Source organism: Parasteatoda tepidariorum, chromosome 4, assembly GCF_043381705.1.
Source record: "Parasteatoda tepidariorum isolate YZ-2023 chromosome 4, CAS_Ptep_4.0, whole genome shotgun sequence".
Classification (NCBI taxonomy): domain Eukaryota; kingdom Metazoa; phylum Arthropoda; class Arachnida; order Araneae; family Theridiidae; genus Parasteatoda; species Parasteatoda tepidariorum.
In genome coordinates this window covers 79,052,582-79,076,570 of record NC_092207.1, presented here as the reverse complement: position 1 = coordinate 79,076,570, position 23,989 = coordinate 79,052,582, and positions in this window count along the sequence as shown.

Genomic DNA, 23,989 nt, shown 5'->3' with positions numbered 1-23,989 from the left:
AGTTGAAAATTCATCTTAATTTTTTTCTTTTAAAATTTAACTATGTCATTCATTTCCAAAAATATAAAAATAAAATTATGTCTCGAATTTCCAAATTGTTAGTTTTTGTAATAATACTATTTTGAATAAAAAAATTAAAAATATTAAAATTAAAATAAAAAAAATTAAAAATATTAAAATTAAAATTAAAAAAATTAAAAATATTTAAATTAAGAATTTTTCATTTTATTTTTCACTGAAATAAAATGGAAAATTACTTACGTAACTTTACCCTTTTAGAATCTGAAATTTTACTTACAAAACACTCAAGAACTTTAATGATGCTTGTGTTCTTTCTCAGAATATCTTGGATTACGTTTTCGAATGGTCGAAACTTTATAAGCTGGAATTCAATCCTTTGAAATCTAAAGTTATGATGATACATAAAAAGTCGATGCCGGATGGGGATATTCAGTTGACTCTTGGGAATGAACCTATTGAAGAAGTAAAGCAGATAAAGTATTTGGGAGTTATTGTTGATAATAAACTGCTGTTTAAGCAGCACATATCTTATGTATCCAGTAAAAGTGAAAAACTTCTTCTTGCTTTATTGCGAATTTCAAAAAATACTTATGGGGTTAAAACAGATGTTCTTAAATTAATATATAATCAAGGTATTGTACCACTTATTTCATATGCTTCAGGATCTTGGGGAAACTCTTTGAGAAAGAAGATAAATATTAGAATCCTTAGAAGAACTCAAAGAAGAATTCTTCTACGTATTATTCGGGGATATAGAACTGCTAGTTATGATGCGGTCTTTGTTATCGCTGGTCTTCCACCTATTGATTTAATTATCTTAAATAATCTTGAATTAAAGGAGAAGATAAAAGACAACGATTGTCTAACCCTGGACGGGAAGCTTCCTATTTCATGTTTGCCCCACCCAGCATGCAGGAAACCTGTTATAATTATTCCTTATGTAAATAATGTTTTTCAGGAATATGAAACTATCTGCTTTACGGATGGTAGTAAGCTTGATGGAAGGGTTGGTCTTGCTTTTGTAATTTATGAAAATGTAACAGAGAAGGTTACTGCCAAGCACCGACTACATAATGAATGTACTGTTTTCCAGGCTGAACTTTTGTGTATAAACCTGGTCGTTAAGTGGATACAAAATTTTTTTAGTGAAAACCAAATTTTTAAATATCTCATTTGTATAGATTCTCTTTCTTCACTTTTTCTTTTGCGTGACACGACTTCTACTGAAAAGCTTGTGGTAGAAATTCACTCGATTTTGAACGCTCTTGAAAACGTAACTATTCATTTTTCTTACGTTCGTGGCCATAGCGGTATTTTGGGCAATGAAAGAGCAGACCAATTGGCTAGGGAAGCTACGTGTGGTGAAATAGTCTTAAGGGTGTCTGTTCCAGCTTCTCACTGGAAGCGCATCGCTAGAGATAAAATCATTGCGGACTGGAATGCTGAATTTCTTACTTCGCCTCGGTCACTTTGGGCGAAAAGGTTCTTTCCATCCATTTTTCACCGTTTGCAATGCAAATTCTTTGCAACTGATTTTAAATTGACCCAAATTTTAACAAACCATGGAAATTTTAAGAGATATTTATTACGTTTCCATCTGCAGACCAGTGGAATTTGTGCTTGCGGTGATGCTGATGAAGATGCTGAACATATTCTTCTTCATTGTAGTCTGTATGCGAGTGCCCGAATAAATTTAAAGACTGATTTGAGACGTCTTTCTATTTGTTGGCCACCTGTCTTGTCAGAACTGGTCAAAAGTATTGAAAGTCTTGCGGCCTTGCGGAATTTTGTTTTGAATGTAAATTTGTAAATTTTTCCTCTTTTGTTTTCTACTTACAACTGTAAGCCTCATGCTATACTTTGTGGTGCATGAGGAGTTTTAAGTCGTTTAAATAAATAAATAAATTAAAAAAAAAAAAAACACTTGAAACAAAACGTAAAGGCACCTGCAGAAATATTTTCAGGGAGTGAAACAAAGAAAGCCTTAATGAAATTTAAGTAAAAAATTTGGCAATAATTTCTTGTAATGTAAAAATAATTTTACATTGGCACATAAAAAAGTTTTAATGATTCAATAATTAGTTAAAGGTACTATGTATTAACTAACAATTTTAGCCGAAAAAGTTAGGTAACATTTAAATTTCAAAACCAACAAAAAGCAGCAAATATTGTATACTTTATATTTCCGGAGTTCCGTATCCCAGACATGGATACATATTTTCCGGTGAAGGACTATCGGTTTTAGTCCTTTAACACGTTGGTCTTGTATTGACGCATTAACTAATGCAGTAATTGTTAGCATCCTAGCATTAACCCTTCACTCTCGGTAAATAAGCGAATGCTGTACCCAGATGTCCTTGCTCATATGCTTTGTAGGCGCCAGTTGCATTTGCATGTAACCTGCAACAAGCCCTCAAACAGAATCTTTTTTGAGAAAATCTTATGTTTTCTTAGCCAAAGGTCTTTTTAAACCAGAGAACTTTAAATATGAGTTCAGTTGAAATTATTTGAATACTATATATTTTTAGAGCCCAGTATTTTGTCAAACTTTGATATATAGTGTGATATTCAACTAAGTTAGTTTATTTTCCTTTTTATTTTGGAATTGAACTTGTTCAAATTAATGTTTTGTAATTTTGAATGTAACTAAGTCTAACATGGAAAAATGCGGAGCCTTTAAGAATACAGAGCCTTTGTAGTAAGTCTATCTATAACAGAATGGCCAGTATAACAGAATTTTAAGCCTGAGTCTGTTGTTTAAGAATCTTAAGTTTAAATTGTCGATTGATTTCTGCATTAGGTTATTGCTTTAATGTTATGATTATAACGAGGTTATACTACATATATTTTTATAAAAATTATATATAACCGTGTTTTTGTCTAAACATTTTCTGTTCTCATTCAAACAGATTCTCATTTTATTTTGCATGTTTTGGCGTGTATCATTTCATCAATTTTGAGCAGTTTCTGAAAATACGATAACTTTTACCATTAAAGCCTACATTTATTTGAATTTGCGCAACAAAACTTTAGTCTTTTTTTTAATATGTTTTTAATATCCTCTTTAAAATGGATTTTCGTATTTATTAGCTTATGTTATATATGTATATAAATGTCATACGTTTGTTATGTGATATTTCGTAGATAAAGGTCATAGTTTTTAACTGATAAGATGTAAAAAGTATCATATACAAGTACGTATGTTAGTGTTGTAGTCATTTTAATAACCTTCCTCTTACAAGAGCATTGCTATTTTGATTTATTTTAGACTTTAGTTGCGAATCATTTATGATCTTCCTATTACTGTATTTATATAAAATCGAGACTAACCATAATATTTTTTGCTGTTATTTATTGACTCTAAATATAAGAGTTTGATTGATAAAATAATTGATATCCAGTTTCTTGAGACGAGCTCATTAATTTTTACACAATATATTGCCTTTGAAGCATATCAACTGTGTATTCTTATCATATCTTATGAGTATCATTTACGGTTTGATTAGAGTTTTACAATTAGGAGAATTTTGCAATTGTGATTATTATATTCATGAGAAAAACATTAAAATTCATATTATGTTTAAATTTGAAGCACTTTTAAGTACTTTATTTGTTGCAATACAAAGTTTAAGTTATTTTTACATTTTTCTTTTTGAAACAAAAGCAAAACATGAAATGTGTACTTCGTTTAAATACTTATTTTAACTTAAAATATAGATAAAAAGCTATGTAAATTTTGAAACTACTCAAAATTCGATGAAGAATGATTATACTATGGAAATGAGAAACACGTGTAACGCAACAATATCATCAAATTAACTTCTTCCAATTATTTGAAATAGTTTTTAAGAGTGTATCATTATTTAATTGATGCATCAAAAAACTGAATAACTAATATGCTTCTGACATAAAAGCATTATCTACTATTGATACCAATTAAATAAATTAAAATGCATAATTTGTAGCTCTTATTTAAAACTTTTCAAATAGCATAAAAGCTAAGCACAATTTATGCTATATTATGTAATTATGACGATCACTTATGAATTCTAAATACGAATTCAACTTGAATAGACGTGAATGTAATTGGCTGGAGAGAAGTGTTTTCAAAATAAAGTATCATCAACTCTAATAACGAATTCAGAAGCAATCGTTTCAAAAATTTATTCAGTTATTTTCTTTAAGAACGAGGAAAAAAAATCCCCGCTTTCTTTGTTTCAAAGTACCTGCTCACTTTAGAAAGCATGTTTTATTCAAAAAATGCGCATTACTCAATTCTTGTCATCTCAGTCTTGCATATATAATTCTATTTTAAGAGACTTTTCACTCGAATGCATTTAAATATTTTTATTCTCTTTTATTTAGCTAAACTTTTATTTGTATCTTCACATCGGCGAAATAAATGCCTTTCTGAAGGAGATATTTTCGAGAGGGAATTTTATATTTTTGACTTGTTTAAAGATTCATCGCTGTTTCAACTTCATGCTGCTGTAACACTTTGATGAACGAATGGGGCAAGTTACTTAAATCTTTTTCAAAATATCATATATATATACTGCTTAAATAAGCAGAGAAAGAGAGAATTGTAAGCTTATTTACTTTTGTCTTCATAAATATAAGGAAAGAGGTACTTCACTAAAGGAAAGGAGCTTAGATTGTTAGTTTTATAGAATCTTTTATCTCTTTTGAACTGGGTGCACTTAACGAAAATCCTAGACATAAGCAGAAATTCTTTTAGCACTTAACAATTTGATTCGGGCAATAGAAAGGAGCATTTCAATCTAATACAGTTTTTTTATTTCTTTTTAATTTTATGTCAGCGTATTTGTGATTGATAAATAAATATATTGAGAAAATCTTTATTAGGACACGATGTTTGTGATGAAAATATATTTTTTTATAAAAGCTTTAAGTTTATTCTGTTTCGAAACAATACATTTAGTTGAAATGAAAATAAGTTTCGAACTTTGCATTGTTTTATATTTTACATCTGTTTAATTTATGCAAAGGAGTAATTAAAATAAATTGCATTGCTTGTTTATTTAATTGCAATACCTATTTAATTGCATTGCGAGATATATAACACGGAACCAATTATAACAAGTGGTAAATAATACATTATTATGATTAAGTTTTTGATATCTGTGACTAATTTAACTTATCTTTGAAAGAATAATTTTGCTGTTCTAAAGTGTAAAAGTTAAAGCATGATTCAACAATTCACTACCTGATAAAGGCAAGAGAAAATAAAATTACATTAAGTGAAGTGATTCTCAAAAGAAATAAATGTTTTAAAGTAATAAATAAAAAAATTGAACACAATCGAATTTCTGGATAAATTGAAATGAAACATTTCTAAATGTCACTCTAATCAAAGTTTATTGAAAAATTTGCCTAAAAAATGAGTCCACAGGTTTTTAAAACCTTATTTCACAGTCCGCATTACCAATATTAATTTTTACAATAAAGAAGGTTTAAAGTCTTTGTACTACAAAAGTTCATTCATTTTAATAAGGCTAAAATAAATTTATAGTGATGAAATTTTTAGATGTCAAAATATAATACACAAGACTCCACGTTCAACACCATGTTGAGGATCATCATCCTTGATTTCACATACTGGGGAAAAAATCATGAGTGAAAAAAAATCGCTTCTTATGAATTTGGGGGGGGGGGGGGGGGAATTNGGGGGGGGGGGGAGGAGGAATTTCTTGCCAGGTGGTAAAAATGAAAAAAAAATTTTTTTTTTGTACACGTCAATGTTCTGCAACATAGAAAATACTGCAGAGATATGATCAAGCAAAGAGAAAGATATTGCCATATCATAGAGCATTTTTTTTAAAAATTGACAAATATAGCCATACTTATTGGGAGATAGGAGTTATCGACAATGTCAACGTTCATCTATGAAAAAGTACCTCAACATACTAAAGAATTGGAATTGTACTTTCGCAGTGGTAGATACACTACAGTACTCCCCCACCAGAAATTTATCGGTGATGGAATTCGATGAGTGGGATACCACTAGTTGATTTATTGCAGTTTTGAGAGAAGCTGGGAGAGCTGTATTAAGATCACCGTACTTTTGAGTGCTGATAATGAGAACGATCCTGGTCTCTCCTGTGTTGCCATTAGCAGCAGAGTGAATACAGGCCGACGTTGTGTGTGATCGAGTAGTAAAGGGCGAGAAGGTGGATAATGTCGCAGACACAAGTAGCAAGTCAACTACTCAAATAGGTGTGTTCAAATCGAAGTGACGTTACTGTCATGGTAGGCGTGTTCACATCACGTCCGAAGGTCCCCAATGTGGGGACAGGGGTTATCGATAAAGTCAACGTTCGTCTATGGAAAGGTACCCCATCATAGAATCGAGTTAACATGTCTTATATACTAATGATTTGGAATTGTATTTTCGTAGTGGTAGATAAACTACACTTATAACTTGAAACACTTATTATAATTAGTAAAATAAAATAATAAGCATCTCTTTTAGAGAAACGAGGACAGTTTCTTTAATAGGCATTCATAACCATTTTGGGATACCCAGGGGGCCATCGGACCCAGTTCTAACGAGAAGAATATCAAATTTTCAGTAGACGCGATTTTGCTAAATTTGAAGAGTTATCAATAGATTATATAACCAAAACTAAAACCAACCCCGCGTTATCAATAGTAAATTTTGAACAATTGGGATAAGACTTAAACATTAATAAATACAATTTGAATATATTATATAATCCTGTAACCGAAAAATTTTTGTGGTTACAGAAATAAAGTAACTTAAAGAAAAATAAAGTTAAAAATAGATTTTGATATTCGATTTGTCGCCCCACTGAATTTATGAGTTATGGCATATGAATTAAATTAGAAAGTCAGACGTTAATTTAAATGTTAAGAAAAGAATAAAAATATTTCTATTCATTTTTTATAAAATCTGATAGAAACTAAATTTGTTTTTAATTATAACATACTTAAGAATGATTTAAAAAATTTAAAGTATGAAATCAAAGAAATTTTTAAAGTTAGCAAATATGTCTGCCAATAATGGCATCACAGGGAGAATGCACACTTCTAGTTGAAATGTTCAGAGCTGGCTGAACTTGTTGTCAGTCCCAACATAAAAAAAAGTTTATCCTCAATCTAGTCTATGACAAACATGAATTTCGTAGAGTAATTTATATTAGTGGATCAATGCTATTCAAAAATTCTTCCAAGCTTATAATTTTATTTCAATTTTTAATTTAAAAGTTACTTTACCTTCTGAGTAATGATTAAATATCAGAGAAGGCGTAGGTGAAATAATTTACAAAATTTATATTCCATTTCATCGATATGTTTTAAGTTTTTTATAGAAATTATAAATTTTCTGTGTTTACGCATGCTTCTAAATAATTTGCATTTTAAAAATATAGTTAAGAAATTAAATTGCATTTTTAAAAACTAGTTGAACTTCAATTTAAACATTTATTTCATCTGTTTTGAAATAGTATACATTTTTATTTATAATTAGCGTATTTTATAAAAATAATGCAGTAGAATGACCTCAAATGTAAAAAAATAACTAAAATCATCTTACAAAAACAAAACTACAAGAACTAAGAAATAATTGTATTTGATAAAAGGGAGCAACACAGTAAAATTGTTTTATAAAAAGGGGAAAAAATTGCATTTTTCGATAGTTTATCCTTTTAAGATAATTGTATTAAAGTACTGAATTGATTTTTGTAAAATGTAAAAATTACAGCGTAACATGTCGAGAGCGCTGTGGCACGTATGATCCCGTGAACTTGTGATCTCAGTTGTTTAATGGATTTCATCACTGCTATTAAAACATTTTTAGTAAAATACTATCATTTTAACTATTTTATTGAAATAATTTGTTTAAATTATGTAAGAAAAGGAGTTAATGGTACTTTCAATATAAATAGTTGAATTTTGCAACTTATTTCATTGTAACAAGTATTAATAGGGGTTGCCAAAGGTTACCAACAATTTTGTGACAATTTCAAATAAATATTAGCCGAGCAGCTAAAGAATATACTCAAAAGGAAGATGACCACAGAATTTCGGCTGCTGCTCTAAAAACATAAGAGGCTTCGCATGAGAGTAGATCAACAATACAAATGGCTAGACTAGCACTTGAGACAGCTGAAAAAGCTGAAGATGAATCATCTTATGGACCCGGTATTGATGCATTATACTAGTTAGTTGCAAAATTTTGTGTATTTATATGGATTATTGATCACTAAACTAGTACAATTTTCAACGGATTTCCTTCAAATATTTTCACATTGCTCACGATAAATATAGTTTCTTTGCTCGTTGGGGATTTTTAATTAGATTGACTGGTTTTGAGTAATACACGAAAATGTAATATATTTTATATAATTTTTGAATTTTTTTCCAAAACACCACAGTTTTGGACAAAAAAAAAGTTTTTAAATTCCTACAACCTTTAAAAAATATTTTTTTAAAAAATTATAGGATTAATTACTTTTTACGGATAACTTGGTAATTTGACAAACAATTTTTACTTGCAGAAGACTTTTATGCAGTTTAAGAAACTCAAAACGGAATCAAATTTGAATGATTTTATTTTCAGCGTATGAGTACAGGAAATTATGGATAGTTTAAAAATAAATTATGAACATTGCATTATAAGCGCTAATTTTTAAATTTTTTGTATTTGTAACATGATAAAATGGAGATTAAAATAATTACAATAATATAAAAAAAACGTATAAATTTCATCATAATTATTGGTAAAATTAATTAAAAAAAACCTTTTTAACAGGCTTCTACCGTGAGTACACTTGAAACATTTGTGTAATACTCGTTAAAATTAATATCATTATCGCAATATTAGGCTTTTAGCTTTACCGTCAAAATCTATTTCTGAAATGATTGACAGACCAATGATTGTTTCCCTTTCTAACTATTTTCTGCAGATGGATGCATTATAGGCTAACGATAACTATTTTCCCCTTGAAGCTAAATAGGAAAAGAATAGAAGCCATAGAATCTATCATTTCAAGGTAAATCCCACATAGGCTTGCTTTGGGAATGTAATCTTATTCTTATTTCTGAGTTTCCTGAGTAGCTCTTTTTTTCCTATTATCGATTAACTTTGCTATTTTTGTAATGGTCTCGTAACTTTTTGTTCTCCATAAAATGAGCCACAAATAGCGTAGAAAGAAGAACATTTTTGAAATTATCTTTTTCTCTAAAACTATTTGTTCCAAAAATGTTCCTATTGTTCCTTGAACTATTTATTCCCCACATTTAAAATGAGATTCCTGTTTTTCATATGTTCTTTCATTTATTTGCTTAGTTTTGAGATCTCCTGATACAGGCATGCAGTATTATTTCGTATTAATATATGAAAATTTTATCACAATTTATAGCAATTTTACTGGTCAAGCAAATTTCATATGATGTTTAAAAAATTAAACATCCACGGATGTCCGCCAGTTACGCTTGAAATTTACTAATATAGCTGTCAAAAAAATTGTAAGCCTGCATAGATTCCTGAAATATCTTAGTAATGGCTGTGAATACATCAAAATAATATTATTCATATTTGTAAAAAAAAAAAAAACCTGCGTAAAATTATAGCAGATAACTAATTAAAGTTATAATCAAATATTCTTTAAAACCTATAGTCACTTATTCTGTAATATTTTTAATAATTTTTAAATTTTTGATTCTGCTTATTAGAGAAGATAGAAACTATTTGTTTTTTATTCTACATGATTATTTCGTCAGGTGATTGTACTTTGATATTAGTTTACAATTATTATATTTTTGTAAATATAGTACTTCTTAATAAATTGAATATTTAAACTAATAAATGCGGTAAAAAAAATTCAGCCAATTTCAAATTGACCGAGCTTTCGGCAGAACAGCCTTAATTTAATTATTTTAATTAACATCAAAATATATTATAAAGTTAATATAATGATATGTTGCAATAATATTAAAAAAATAATATTATTTAATTATATTAAAAATGTAATATATTTTTAAACACTATCATTTCTCTTCAGAATTAGGGATAAATGATTATATGCTTAACGACTCCTTTAATGCAGAAATTCATGCCATCTGTATTTAATACCTTAATTAATTTATCTGTACTCTGAGTAGTGAGCGAAATTATGAAATTACATTTCTAAACTTACTAAATATTTTATGTACAATTTATGTTCCGCTTAATATTATGTTTAAATTTTATCTCAATAGAATTGGAAACAATCTGTGGAACTAAATCTGTATTAATGCAAGAAATAAGTTAAGAAACTTATAATTGAATAATACTTAATTTGTTTATAAAATTGGTACGAAATAGTTGTAGGAGCTGGTAACGAAGTGAACAAGAAGGATTCTCCTATTATATACAATTAAACAAATAGTCTGTATAATAATTCTTTGATTAAAATAATGCTTTTTTTCCAAAGTGTTTTGCAATTATGTAATGTTTGTAATTATGTTCAAAAGTTTCTTGCTAATATGTTACGTCATTATTAAAGTTATTAAGTTTTAATTACTTTTAGCCTGCAAATTTAAGCCTTATTAATATCGGGTTTCATATCAGAACCTCTCAGGGGTTTTACCTTCTTTAGGTAAACACTGGGAGTTACGCCCCTGGGGTACCCTAGTGATCTGTCCTCTCTTCGTTTTCCTCTCCCTTTACTCCTTATTTCCGTTTTCTCTTCTCTATGTTTTGGTTGCAAATTTACTGGTAAGAGCTTATCCTGTGTGCTTGATTACCACCCTGTTGTATCGGATCCGGATGGGAAGAGACAACCCGCGTGTTTTCGGTGCGTGAAGACCCGAGTCTCGGGAAAAGTGGATCCTGGCAATTGAGGGGCTTCCTGGTACCCCAACATACAGCTTTTTCCGTGCTTCAGTTAAATGGGAGGTGCATATCAGCCTGTATGTATAAACCAGCTAGTCACGAACGTCATCTGTTGAATAGGGTCAAGCCCGGGGTCACTTACTGTGCACCTCGTTAAGGGTGGTGACTGCTTCAGGGATGACTCGAGGAAGTATCAGCATCGATGTTCAAGTAACAGAATGGTATCAGTACCTATCTGTTGTTTGCATCCCCTAAGTTGGACTCCGTGGTGGGTGATGCCGCTGATAATCGAAGAGGTTTTTTTAATTTTCTATGGCTGAAAGTAGCAAGGTGTTCAGTTCAGCACACCAAAACAAAAAACAGCGGAACAACCCCTCACCACTTGGCTGCGTTCAATCTTACATCATTACGCTCACAAACCCAGAAGTGTCCAACACTTCATTTACCAAAATCTAACTATCGAAAACATAGGTAACTATTCAACCGATATCTGATCCTTTACTGCTTCAGTATCCTCCCGTAAGACTCTAAATACTTCTCGAGGGGCCATACCAGAGTCTGAATTTCTCGATGACGCAGAGGGAACAATTGTTGAAAATTTGAAAGAACGTAATGTTACTGCTGTCAGTAGGATCAAGATTAGGAGAAACGGAAAACTGATCACCACAAAACATCTGATCCTCACTTTTGACCCACCGAAACTACTATTTTCGGTTAAGGCATAACTGCCCCTTACTACCGTATGTACCAAACCCATTAAGGTGCTTTCAGTGCCAAAGATTTGGACACTTTAGAGCATCTTGTCGTAGCAAGCCTATTTGTGCTCGATGCTCTGCGTCCGATATGGAGACCTGTGAGTTACCAGTCATTTGCATTAACTGCAAGGGTGCTCATGCTGCATACTCCAGGAGTTGTCCAAAGTGGACCCAAGAGAAGGAGATACTAAGTGTCAGAGTATTGCAAAATGTGAACTTCAATGAAGCCCGCCGAATAGTCACCGCCCGCACTCCTCGTCAGGGTGTGTCCTATTCCGCTGCTGCCAAGACTTCATTTCGCTCAGTGAGTACTCAAAAGGACCTTCTACTTTTGTCTTTTTTCTCTCATCATCAGTTTCCGACTGCAATTAAAAAAACCTCAATTTAACTTTAATGCTCCATCTACCTCACGCAGAACCTCATCACCACCTCCTTCAAAAGCAACTGAAATTAATAACTCTGAAAAGGCCAGACCTTTTCTAAATTAGCTCTCAACAAAACTATCCTAAAGTTTTAGGCGCGGGAAATCTCAGAAGAAGAAAGATCCTAAGTACAAGGAGTACGTCAATCAATCCCCTTCTTATGCTATGAAGAAGATGAATTTTAACGTAGAATTGTTTCTTCACCCTTCCGAAGATGAATTCCTACTTGACTAACTTAATACTCCTGGCGTTAGCATACAATTATCTCCATCCATTTCATCATGTTTATTCATTTTATTTCATGGAACTGTCGTGGCATAAGGAATAAACTTTCTGATATGAAACATATTACTTCGAAATATCAGCCTGCTTGCTTTGCTCTGCAGGAAACTCATTTAACGTTGTCTCATAATTTTAAATTGCGTAATTACTCTTGCTCCCGACATGATTTAGACGATGGAAGTCATCCTCATGGATGCGCTGCAATTTAATTCTGTAATGCATTTTGATCTACTCATTATTTATTATCAACTTCATTACAAGCTATTGTTGCTTAAATTCAAACTAATGTACTTTTCACTGTTTGTTCAGTTATCTACCTCCTAATACATCTGTTTCTCAAACACTAAGTTCACTGATTGTGACCTTCACCTTTTATTTTTTGGGGGTTTCAATGGCCATAGTTAATTGTGGGGGTAACTTCGCCTCCAATGATCGGGGACGTAAAATAGAGCAACTTATACAGGACCATAATCTCTGTTTGTTAAACGAAGGCGAAGAAACGTACTTTCATATGCCGACACATACCTTTCACTCCATCGATTTAGCATTATGTTCATCAGCTCTCTTGCCCTTCATAAATTTTTCCGTGAGTGATGATATTCACAACAGTGATCATTTTACACTCATACATTCATATTCTATTAATGTTCCCATGAGACCAAAACCATCAGTTTTCATGCATCATCACGCTAATTGGTACTTATTCACTAAACTTGTTAATATTACTGATGCTATGGTAACATTAAACAACGCAAATGCAACAGTGAATACAGAAACTTCTGTAATCACTAAGACTGCAGAATAGAGTATAACAAAGACTTCAAGTACTCTTCCTCGCCAGCGTAAGCCTTGGTGGAATTCAGAGTGTTCCACCGTTTACAAGGAACAAAAACGATCATACATGATCGGATGTGGTGATACGGAATTCTTAAGATGCTCAACGATATGGGACTTCATGGGAATTTACCCATCTTCCTGAAGAACTTTCTGATGAAACGGTATTTTAGGGTAGAATTGGGTTTTACTTTTTCAGACCTCTTCATTCGTGCTGAAGGTGTTCCTCAAGGCAGTGTTTCAAGTGTCACACTTTTTATTATTTATGTTTCGCTTATTCTGAACATATTACCACCTTATGTATTTGGCTCACTTTGTGTTGACGATCTAAATGTCTTATGTTCTGGCTCTGATATGCGCGTCATTGAGCGTCAACTCTATCTGGCAGTCAATAAGATTTTAAAATGGTGTGAGTAAAATGGTCACATACTTTCATCTACTAAATGGTTTTGCATACTTTTTTGTCGATTACACAATGATCCTGCTATTTCTATTCTAACGTTGTTGTTGTTTCTAATGCCACTTGCCACACTAGCAAGCCTGCTTGGTGAAAACGAGCAAATTTAAGGCAGAGGATGCGTTTCTTGTTTTTCAGTGGAGCCATCTATGGCCAAGAATTCGTCTTCAGCCACACACACGTCACACCCATTTATAGGGTTCATTCATTCACAGAACATAATTTTTGACCTGGATCAGAGAACGATCGATCTCCAATTCAGTACCCCCAGAGGTATTGATTTGTTATGGGAACATGGAGGGCTTTGCGACTCGACAGATTTAACGTGCATCAGTCACCATTTACTACACGGGGAGTCTTCGGCCGGCGGGGTTCGAACCCATGAACTCTCAGATATGGGCACAGTCCCCTACCAACCAGGCTATCCCGGCCTCTATTCTAACGTTAATATACCTATTGTGTCGGAAACAAAATATTTAGGTGTAAATTTTGACTACAAACTCACTTTTCTGCCCCATATCCTTTATCTTAGAAAACGTTGGGAAGAAACTTTAAAGTGTTACACGTTCTCTCAAATATTTTCTGTTGTGCGAATCGCATCGCGTTTGCATCTACAAAGCGTTGATATTATCACTTATAGATTACTCTTGCGCAATCTATGGCACTGCAACTGCTTCAAATTTGAAGCGGTTCGATACAGTACATCATACTGCTATGCGAATCTGTATTGGCGCCTATGATGTGCGACATATATTCCCCCTTTTAATGTAATGTTCGCATGCATTCATTAATTCAGACATTTAATTTTTGCGAATTTGCTTCAGACAGAAAATCCAGTACAGCTCTTAGCGTGTATACTCAGCTGTTCATCACTCATCGTCATGAGTATTCTCAGTATGTTTCCGTTTTGACGGATGGGTCAAACTCTCCAGCGCATGTTGAATGTGGTATCATTAAAGCTGATTGAATATACAGTTATATAATACCTTCCATATGTTCTGTATTTACTGCTGAAGCTGTAGCTATTCTCATAGCTCTACGACTCATCTCATTTCCAACAACCGCGCGTAAGTATTGCATTTACTCTGACGGCCTAAGTGTTCGGCGTCAGCTGAGTCATGTTAACAACGAAGCTCTTCCTATTTTATGTGCCATTAAGCATCTGTTGGCTGGTCTACACAAAAATAGTTTTAACATTGTGGTGTTTCTGGTATTTCAGGCCATGTTGGTATTTTAGGTAATGACATATCTGATTCTGCTGCCTTATGTGCTACGACTCCATTAACACTATCAGTCCTCTTTTCTGACATGAAGAATTGTATACGACAATTTACAATGTTTTTGTGACAGCAACACTGGGATTTATAAATTGAGATCAAACTGCAAACTATTAAATTCACGTTAAAGCATTGGCCTGTGTTGCAAATTGCGTGGAGCAGATATCCAGCTCACGCGCCTACGTATACACGCAACATACTTTACAACATTGTTCTAGAATTTTCACTATCTCGCTCATGGGCTACAATAGCGGCACTACTCAAAAAATCAAGTTTTGAGATAAGTGGTTTTAAAGTTTTCATTGCTAAGGAAAATGCATAAAAAATGCTTCAGTTTCCTTAAACAAAAATTACTTTCAAGTTGAATATTGAGTTCTGCTAGTATTGCTGCTGAAAAAAATGTGTATTTTCATATTTACAACTGTTCTTAGTCCAAAACTCGTGCTTTTTGAGTTGTGCCACTATTGCAGCCCATGAGCGATCTCATTTGATTTTTACCTTTTAATCTGTTTTTAAAAACTGTGTGTTTGGCGCAGCATGTCCTTTTTCGGATCTTGTGCTACTAAACCCTACTTTCAATTTAATTCAATTCTATATCAGAATATCGGATAAAGGTTTTTGTTTAACTTATTATGACAATAGAACTTGTGGAAATGGGTAAGTTATTTCTATAAATATCTGACTTCTACGTGAAAATTCTGTGATAAGATAAGAGAATGCGTTTATTTTAATGGATTTTAATGTTTCGTATTCTTTGCGAAAATTAGTTTTAATTAAAAGAATTTATGCTCATCGAATTTAAATACATTTATTTACAATAAAAAAATAATGTTATTCGTGACAACTGCTGAAAATTACTTGCTTTTAATTTTCGCATAAAGTTGTAATATTAATTAATTAGTAACATAATTACGTAGTTAGCTAATCCACACCACCAAAAGTAATTAATTGTCGTTAAGCGTTTCCATAGTAACGCCAAAATGGCAGCCATATTGATCTCAAAACCTTATCTGCCGGGAAATCCTGAAATAGCATTTAAATGGAAACTCGTTCGCAAAAATTGTTTCCATTGTTTGTAATTTCTATTCTAATTAAGTGTAATTCTATCTACTTTTATTATAATTTATGAACTATTTTAAAATCTGTTAAGTTAGGTGGTGAGATAATATACTTTAAAATCTTTGAATCTGGCATTTGGTATGACAAAATTTAATGGGAAACTGATAAAATGTGAAACAATGAGCTTTTTAACATTTGGAAATAGTTACAATGGAATCTATCCGGAATAAAGTAAAATTGCATTTGTAATAAATTTAATTTTATGAGAATAATCGTAAACAGAGATTACAGCATGTTTATCGACCTTAGTTTGCAGGTATTAAAATTCAAGGAAATAAATAGGATTTCGCATAATTGTTTTTCTCTTGTGACTGGATATTCGCAAGTAATTAACTTCAATGCATTGTTCTAATTAACTAAACGTAAAAAGAATAAAACATTTAGGAATATCTGATAATAATTAACTGAACAAAATCAAAATAATAATTAATAAAAGAAAATATTTAAAAAAAATCATAAATTAATAATTAGTTAAAAAATAATGTAATTAGCCTTCTCCCCAGTGCAGCGCATGCAGTGTTTAACTTAATCATCATTTGCCTATTTTAAAATGGCAATCGACATGTATAAAAGATTTGTTGGATAAAGCACATACTCTTATATATTTGCATTTTTACGTGCAGTTTTTAAAATTGTATGTAACCTCATAACCTGACTTTTTCACTTCTTATTTAATTACCTAACGTACGATTTTAACCTGTTTCAATTCTGGTATTCTCCTTCTGTTCTTCATCTGTTTTCTGTAATTTAAACTTGTTTTTCGATTAGTTATTCGATTTTATTCCTTTTTGAATGCGTTTGCGTCTTGTGTACAGTTTTTAACAATTGTCTGAGTTTTAATAAATTTGTACTATTTTGCCTTTTGATTTGTTTTTAAAAACAGTTTGTTTAGCTCAGCATGTCCTTTTTTTGACTTTGCGCCATTAAACTCTTCAGTCAATTCAATTCATAACGTCAAGTAAAGCATGGCTCTTGCATATATCTTTATTTTATTTATTACGTGTGAGAAAATGGATGGTGTTTTCAATGTAAATGCAAACTACAACAATCTCGAGCTCCTGATCTGCTCTACTTCCGATCAAAAAGTATACAGTTGCTTACTACAGCTTATTCTGCGAGGTGATATTTTCAAAGAGATAAATTTGTTTTTAATAAAAGAAATAAATTATCTAATTTCTGAGCTCAAATTCAATTCCAAACTCAACAATTCTGAGCTATCGTATTTCATACGATATTAATGATATTGAGTAATTCTGGTGAGTTAGAAAACAAAATTTGTTTTACTTAATATAGAAAAGTATTCTTAAAAAAAGAAACATGGTGGCTAAATTTAGAAAGAACACACTTTTTTGGCAGTTCTTATTTGGCCTCTTTTTACTTGTTTATTGTTGTTTTTCTTGGCGCAAGTCATGTACCATCCTACGTTAGTTGTTAGCACATTGTTCGAATAGCGAGTATAAGTTAGTTTTACAAATTATTATTTTTGTTTAAATTTCGAAGTTGGTATATTGTTAAGAAGGTAAGAAGTGTTTTATAACGATTCTTTTTTCAAATGATAATTCGCACTTCTTGAAATGACAGGTTTTCAAATGGCTATTCTTATAACGATTGTTTTTTTAAGCACAAATAATGAATCAGGCAACAAATACACTTATACAAGAAGTACTTTTCAAGAGAGTCTTGAAACACAATTATCATAATATGAGCCAAATGGCACCAAAAACAGTAACCTGGAAGTGTAGGCTTTCGAGTGCTGGCAGCGCTTTCTAGTGTGGAAAACACCATCCATAGTTGGTGTTGTTGTTGACGCATGCCATTAAGGCGGAGGGGGTGCGATTGTTCTTGTTTTTCCAGTGGCGCCATCTATGACCAAGTATTCGACTTCTGACACACCCATACGTCACACCTGTTTATAGGGTGGACCCATGCATACACCCATTCATTCATCCACAGATCGTAATTTTGACCTGAATCAGAGAACGATCAAACTCCAATTCAATACCTCCAGAGGTATTGATTTGTTATGGGAACATGGAGGACTTTGAGACTCAACAGATTTAACGTGGATCAGTCACCATTTACTACACGGGGAGTTTTCGACCGGCAGGGATCGAACCCACAACCACTTGGACATTGGCCCAGTGCCCTACCAACCAGGTTATCCCGGCCCCATAGTTGGTGTAATTTTTTCATTTAGTTCACAGAGCAATTGCTGTTCTCAGTGTTGGATTAAATAAATAAATTAAACTGTTTGAAACTTAGTTACCAGCACGGTAAAAGAAATGCTCTAACACGACAGTGGAGGCTGCAGATTATTTTTAATCTCAAAATTAAAAACAAAAAACAGTTGCAGCACTTAAAAACCATTTCCCCCTTCAGATTAAAAAAAGGGGGTAAGAAAGCCTAAAACATTATTGAGAAGGGCGAAACGAAAAATCACTTAATTCCTAAACTTGATCTCTTGCAATTTCTTTCAGTAACATGATGAAACTTATTTGCCATGATGCAGATATGTAAGCGAAAGAAAAATAATGACTTAGAAAATTCAAATTAATACTGTTGAATAGGAATTTTAAAAAATAAAAATATTGAAAGAGTAAAATTTAAAAAAGAAAATTTTAATTTCCGAAAACTCCAGTTGCTTGTTTATAGGGTGTATTCAAATTTTTAACTGTTCCACTCACTTAAAAGTGCAAAAACCATTTTCAAATAAGAAAAAATTAACGGCATTATTTGTGAATAATTTGCTGTACACTTGTTATATTAAACCTAATCTGTAGAATAATAGAGTCAACCTGACTGTGCTAAGGTCGCAGATAAATTTAAATTTATGTTACTGAAGTCTGACCCTGTAAATTCTGCCACTGGGATAACAAATAGGTAACATTTTAATTTTCAAAAACTCTAGCTGCTTTTTTATAGACTATATAGGGTGTAGTCAAATTTTTAACTGTTCTATTCCTTCAAAAATGCAAATTTTAAAAATTAAAATCAATCAACGGCATTTTTTGTGAATAATTTGCTGTACACGAGTTATATTAAGCCTAATCTGTAATATAATAGTGTCTACCTGACTGTGCTAAGGTCGCAGATAAATTTAAATTTATTCTGCTGAAGTTTGACTCTATAAATTCTGCTACTGGGATAACAAATAAGTTAAAGTGCAAATCGAGCTAAAATCTTTTGACATAGTTTTTTAGAATAGGAAATAATGTATAAAATAAAATACGTCTATTTCAAAGCAATTATTACGTAAAATTCATGAAAAGCTAAAATTTTTACCTAGCAGACTTCGCAATGTTCTATTTATTATATCTGTTCTATATTTATACCATAGTGAAAAGGCAATTTCATTTCAAAGCATTCAAGTTTGAATTTTGATTTTTAAAAAATGCATTATTGACTTGTTAACAACTTTAAACTTTAACATGAAAACTCTATGCACTAACAGGTTTTTTAGTGCATTACACGTGAAATAGTATTTTTGAACAAGTATATGCATTTATGAATAGTTTGAGAAAAAATTAAGAGCATTTAAAACAGAGAAAATATTCTATTCATTGAATTAATAGCAAATACAAAATAAAACGAAGTTACATTCGAGAAACGTATTTTTTCAATCCAATTACTTGTTTATAATGTTGCAAAAATCGATACGTTGGAAAAGCATGTTAATTTAAAAAATGTATGTTTATTTTAATCCAATTAGATTTTTTAAAAAGTATTTCAAATAGATAAAAAATAAGAAGATTAGAGTTGCGATCGAAATATTTTTTTATATAAATTAACAGGATTTCGAAGCCTTTAGAAATTAAAAGACTTGAATAGAATACTGTGAATAGCTAGGTTGCTATTTTGAATTAATATTTTTACTTAAAATTGCTTACAGTTTCAATTCAAATTTTATTTGTAAAGAAATTTAATGTAAAATTGACTTGGGATTACATTATTCTAAGTTTAAACTTAAAATTCCATTGCTTTTTAGTATTTTTTAAACTATTCTTGCTCAAAATACATTTCTTTTTTGTAATTTAATGTAGTTTAAGTACTTGAACTTTTACTCCTTTATATTACTTAATAATACGTTAACTTTTTTATAAGTAACTTTTGATTTGTTTTAAAAACTTTTTATTTCACTCAAATGTTTTTTTAAGATATTCTTGTGCCATTAAATTCTAAATTCAATTCAATTTTCGCCTAAAATATTTGTAATAAAAATTTATTCTAGATTAATAAAAATGTTCATTTATTTATTAATTTTAAAATAGGAAACTACACAATAATTTTATCGTAATAATAGTTATTTATGTATTTAATGTTTGAATTTTTCTTTTAAATTAAAACTATTTTACTGCTATTAAGAGAACTATTTTTACTAATTTTAATAAGTAATGTTCTTTCTCACAATAATACTTCATCTGTAATACTCACAATAATACTAATACTTCAACTGTATATTTAAAACTAAGAAACAATACAAATGCAAGAAGTTTTTAATTAAAATCGAAATTCATATAAAACGTTAGCCAAATAATATTTTTTTCACTTCGATATAAACTAAGTTACAACTTAAAGTTTTTATTTTGTAATTCTTAACTAATCAAATACAAAATATTTATGCTCTTGAACTCAGAATTTATTAATTACTTCAAGATGCAATGAATTTTCATAATGGGAATACATAAATTAGGAAAAGTTTTCTCTGGTACACAAGCTTACTCAGTTATTAATCAAACTTAATTAAATCTGCTGCAACATTACTTAGAATTTGATTATATTAGTATTATACACCTTGTTATGTTCGTCTTTATAACAAACTTGAATTTCAAATGAAGGACATATTTTTATAAAAAAGGCCGAAATGATGTTATCCACTTTTTATTACTTTCAAAAGAAATTTTAATTTTGATTAAGATGATGGCATCAGTAAGGAAAAAAAATGACATCATTCTTGAATATCATTATTGATCTTAGCGAGATTAAACTTAAGGAGTCAAGCATGAAAAATCTTTTTATCAGTCAGTCTTCAATTTAATTAACTCTTCTTTATTCTCATTGTAATAGAAATTTGTACCTTTTTGTTTCTATTAATAATGTTTCCGATTAATTAAACGTTTTTTATTACAATAATAACTAATGTTTATTCGGTAAAGGAGAATTGAAAATGACATGAAAGATTGGATTAATTTTAATTCTTACTCCCTTTTTTCGTTTTTAATTTCTTAAAATGTTACTTAAGATTATTTATAAACCTCTTTTAAAATTATTAATTTCCAGAATTTGTATTTGGTTTGGAGATTTAAAGGGAAATAATTTTTACAATCGTAAGAAAATGTTAGATAGAAAAAAACTGTAATTAAAATTTGTAAGTAATTGAGTTTGCTTAAATTGTCTTCGCTGCCTTAGTAAAGACAGAAAAGATAAATATTAAATAAAAATTCCCAAATATATATTTTGAATTTTCAAAAGCCTCATATTCATATTATAGAAACATTTATTCCCGTTTTATAAGGGAATCATAATTTCTAACAGCTGTATGGAAGAATTGATTGTAGTAGTTGTGATTTTTGGTACATTTGGGCTAGTAGCGGAATAGGGATTATTCCAGATATATATAAACCAAACTAGTTTTGTTTAGGGAATATTTTTAAAAAGAACAAAATATGATCCTGTTAAAAAATAAAAAAAGTAAGCATTTCCTTTAACAGAGACGAAGAGATGCATTTTTATGTAAAAATTCTGACTATACACGGTCGGACTGACGGCCTTAACGCAAAAAGTTTTAAATTTCCAGTGAATAAGTGAATGAATAGTTACTAACGGAAGCTTAGAAGCATGGGAAGAGGTTCAAAGTTTGATGAGTTATAGACAGATAATATAGACAAAAAACGCCTACCCCGCGTTATTAAAATTAAATTCTAAATAAACTGGCTAAAGCTTAATCACCAAAAAGCCGTGAGAATTTAATACAACCCTCTAACCGAAAAATTTTTGTGATTAGAGAAATAAAGTAGCTTAAGGAAAATACAGTTAAAAATAGATCGCTCATGCTCTGCAATAGTGGCACAACTAAAAAAACACGCGTTTTGGACTAAGAACAGGTGTAAATATGAAAATACACTTTCGTTCAACTTGAAGGTAATCTTCGTTTAAGCAAACTAAAGCATTTCTTTTGCTTAGCAATGAAAACTTTAAACACACTTATCTCAAAACATGATTTTTTGAGTTGTGCCACTATTGCAGCCCATGAGCGAGATATTGATATTCAAACAGTTGAAACAGCGAATTATGAGTTAAACACTTGCATTGAAGTAGAAAGTTAGCCGTTGCATTGATTGTTAAGAAAAGAATTAAATATTTTATAATTGCTTTTTACAAAAAGCTGTCAAAATTAAATAATTGGTTTAATTTAATTGGTTCAGGAATGATTAAAGAATTAACTTTATAAAATTAAAGAAATTTTAAAAGCTAGTAAATATGTAGTTCCTGTAATGGCATTATACATATATTATTTGAAATATTAATCTTTTAGATTACCATCCAAAGAGTGTCTAGATTGTTATTTTTCTCTTTTAAAAATGTGTGTAAAACCGCCAAAAATTTTTAACTTTTCGAATATAAATATTGAGACTCTTACGCTGCGTTATTGGAAACAATTTTTAAACATGTAAAGTATACATTGCACATACCACAGAAAAATCTACCTTTATATTTGCTCAAATTTTTAAAAGAATATTAGTTTACATAATTTTGCTGAAAGAAATGATCACATATCTGTCTGTCAAAAAGGAAAGTGCATTTTACCTTTAGTTCAGCCTTTAATTAATCCTATTTTACTCGTGTTATAATTAAATTTCGTGATTTTTGTTTCGGTTAATGTCTTCCATCAATAAAAAGTTTTTCCAATAACGTAAACTTGGTAAAGGAAAATTAAAAGCACATTAAATTAATTTCTATTATTTTTAATTATATTTAAATATATTTTAAATATAATTAAACAGACAATTTAACATACAACAATTTAACATTTATTTCCATTATAGATATAATTTTCAATTCCTCAATGAAGTTATGCTTTGGATAGCTCTATTGTACACTTGATTACAATAAAAAATAAAATGAAAATATAAATATATAATTATCTTCAATAGTATGGGCATCAAATAAATGTAGAAACCTAGCGGCTGATTTTTTTACGGCAGGCACTGAATTCTGATTCTTCAAATCAGAAGATGCCAGAAGTGTTGCTCATTTAACTCTATCCAGTGGTCACCTGTGAATCTAAGTCACGGTGGCGAGCAACATTACCCACGCTGCCACAGATACCCGTTTATAGGGTGGACCACATTCACTCATCACACAACAGAGAACAACACACAGAGAGATACATCTTCTTCCTTAGTGGATTCGAACCCGCACCCTCTGAGCTTCACAGTCAGGCATGCTAACCACTCGGCCACCTGTCGGGTTAAGCGTCTGACTTTGCCAGATGGAAACTATAAGTTTGGACTGCTCTAGCCTGTCCTGGGCTGTCATGCTGATGGAAGAATTATCTTTAATAAGATGTAAAATGTATATTACAAGGTCTGGCTATTAATTTCCAGGACTCATGGAATAACTCAGAAGAAAAAAAAGTTAAACACATAGCCATTTAATATTATTCGAAGTAATCCCCATCAGCCGTAATACACGTCTGTGCTCGGCTGTACAAATTTCGGAAAGAAGTTTTAAAGTCCACTTTTGGAATGCTCTTTATTAGTGACGTTACAGTTTTCGTGAAGGCTTCGACATCCTGAATTCTTGTTTCCTTCAGTGAATTTTTCTGCTTAAGAAACTGGAAAAAGTGTGTGCTAGGTCTGGCGAGTATGGTGGATGCTGCGACTCAACGACACCATGCTGAGCTGAGAATCGCCTCACAGTCAAACGCAATGTGTGTACGCGAACTTTTTCAATTGCTTCCGGCT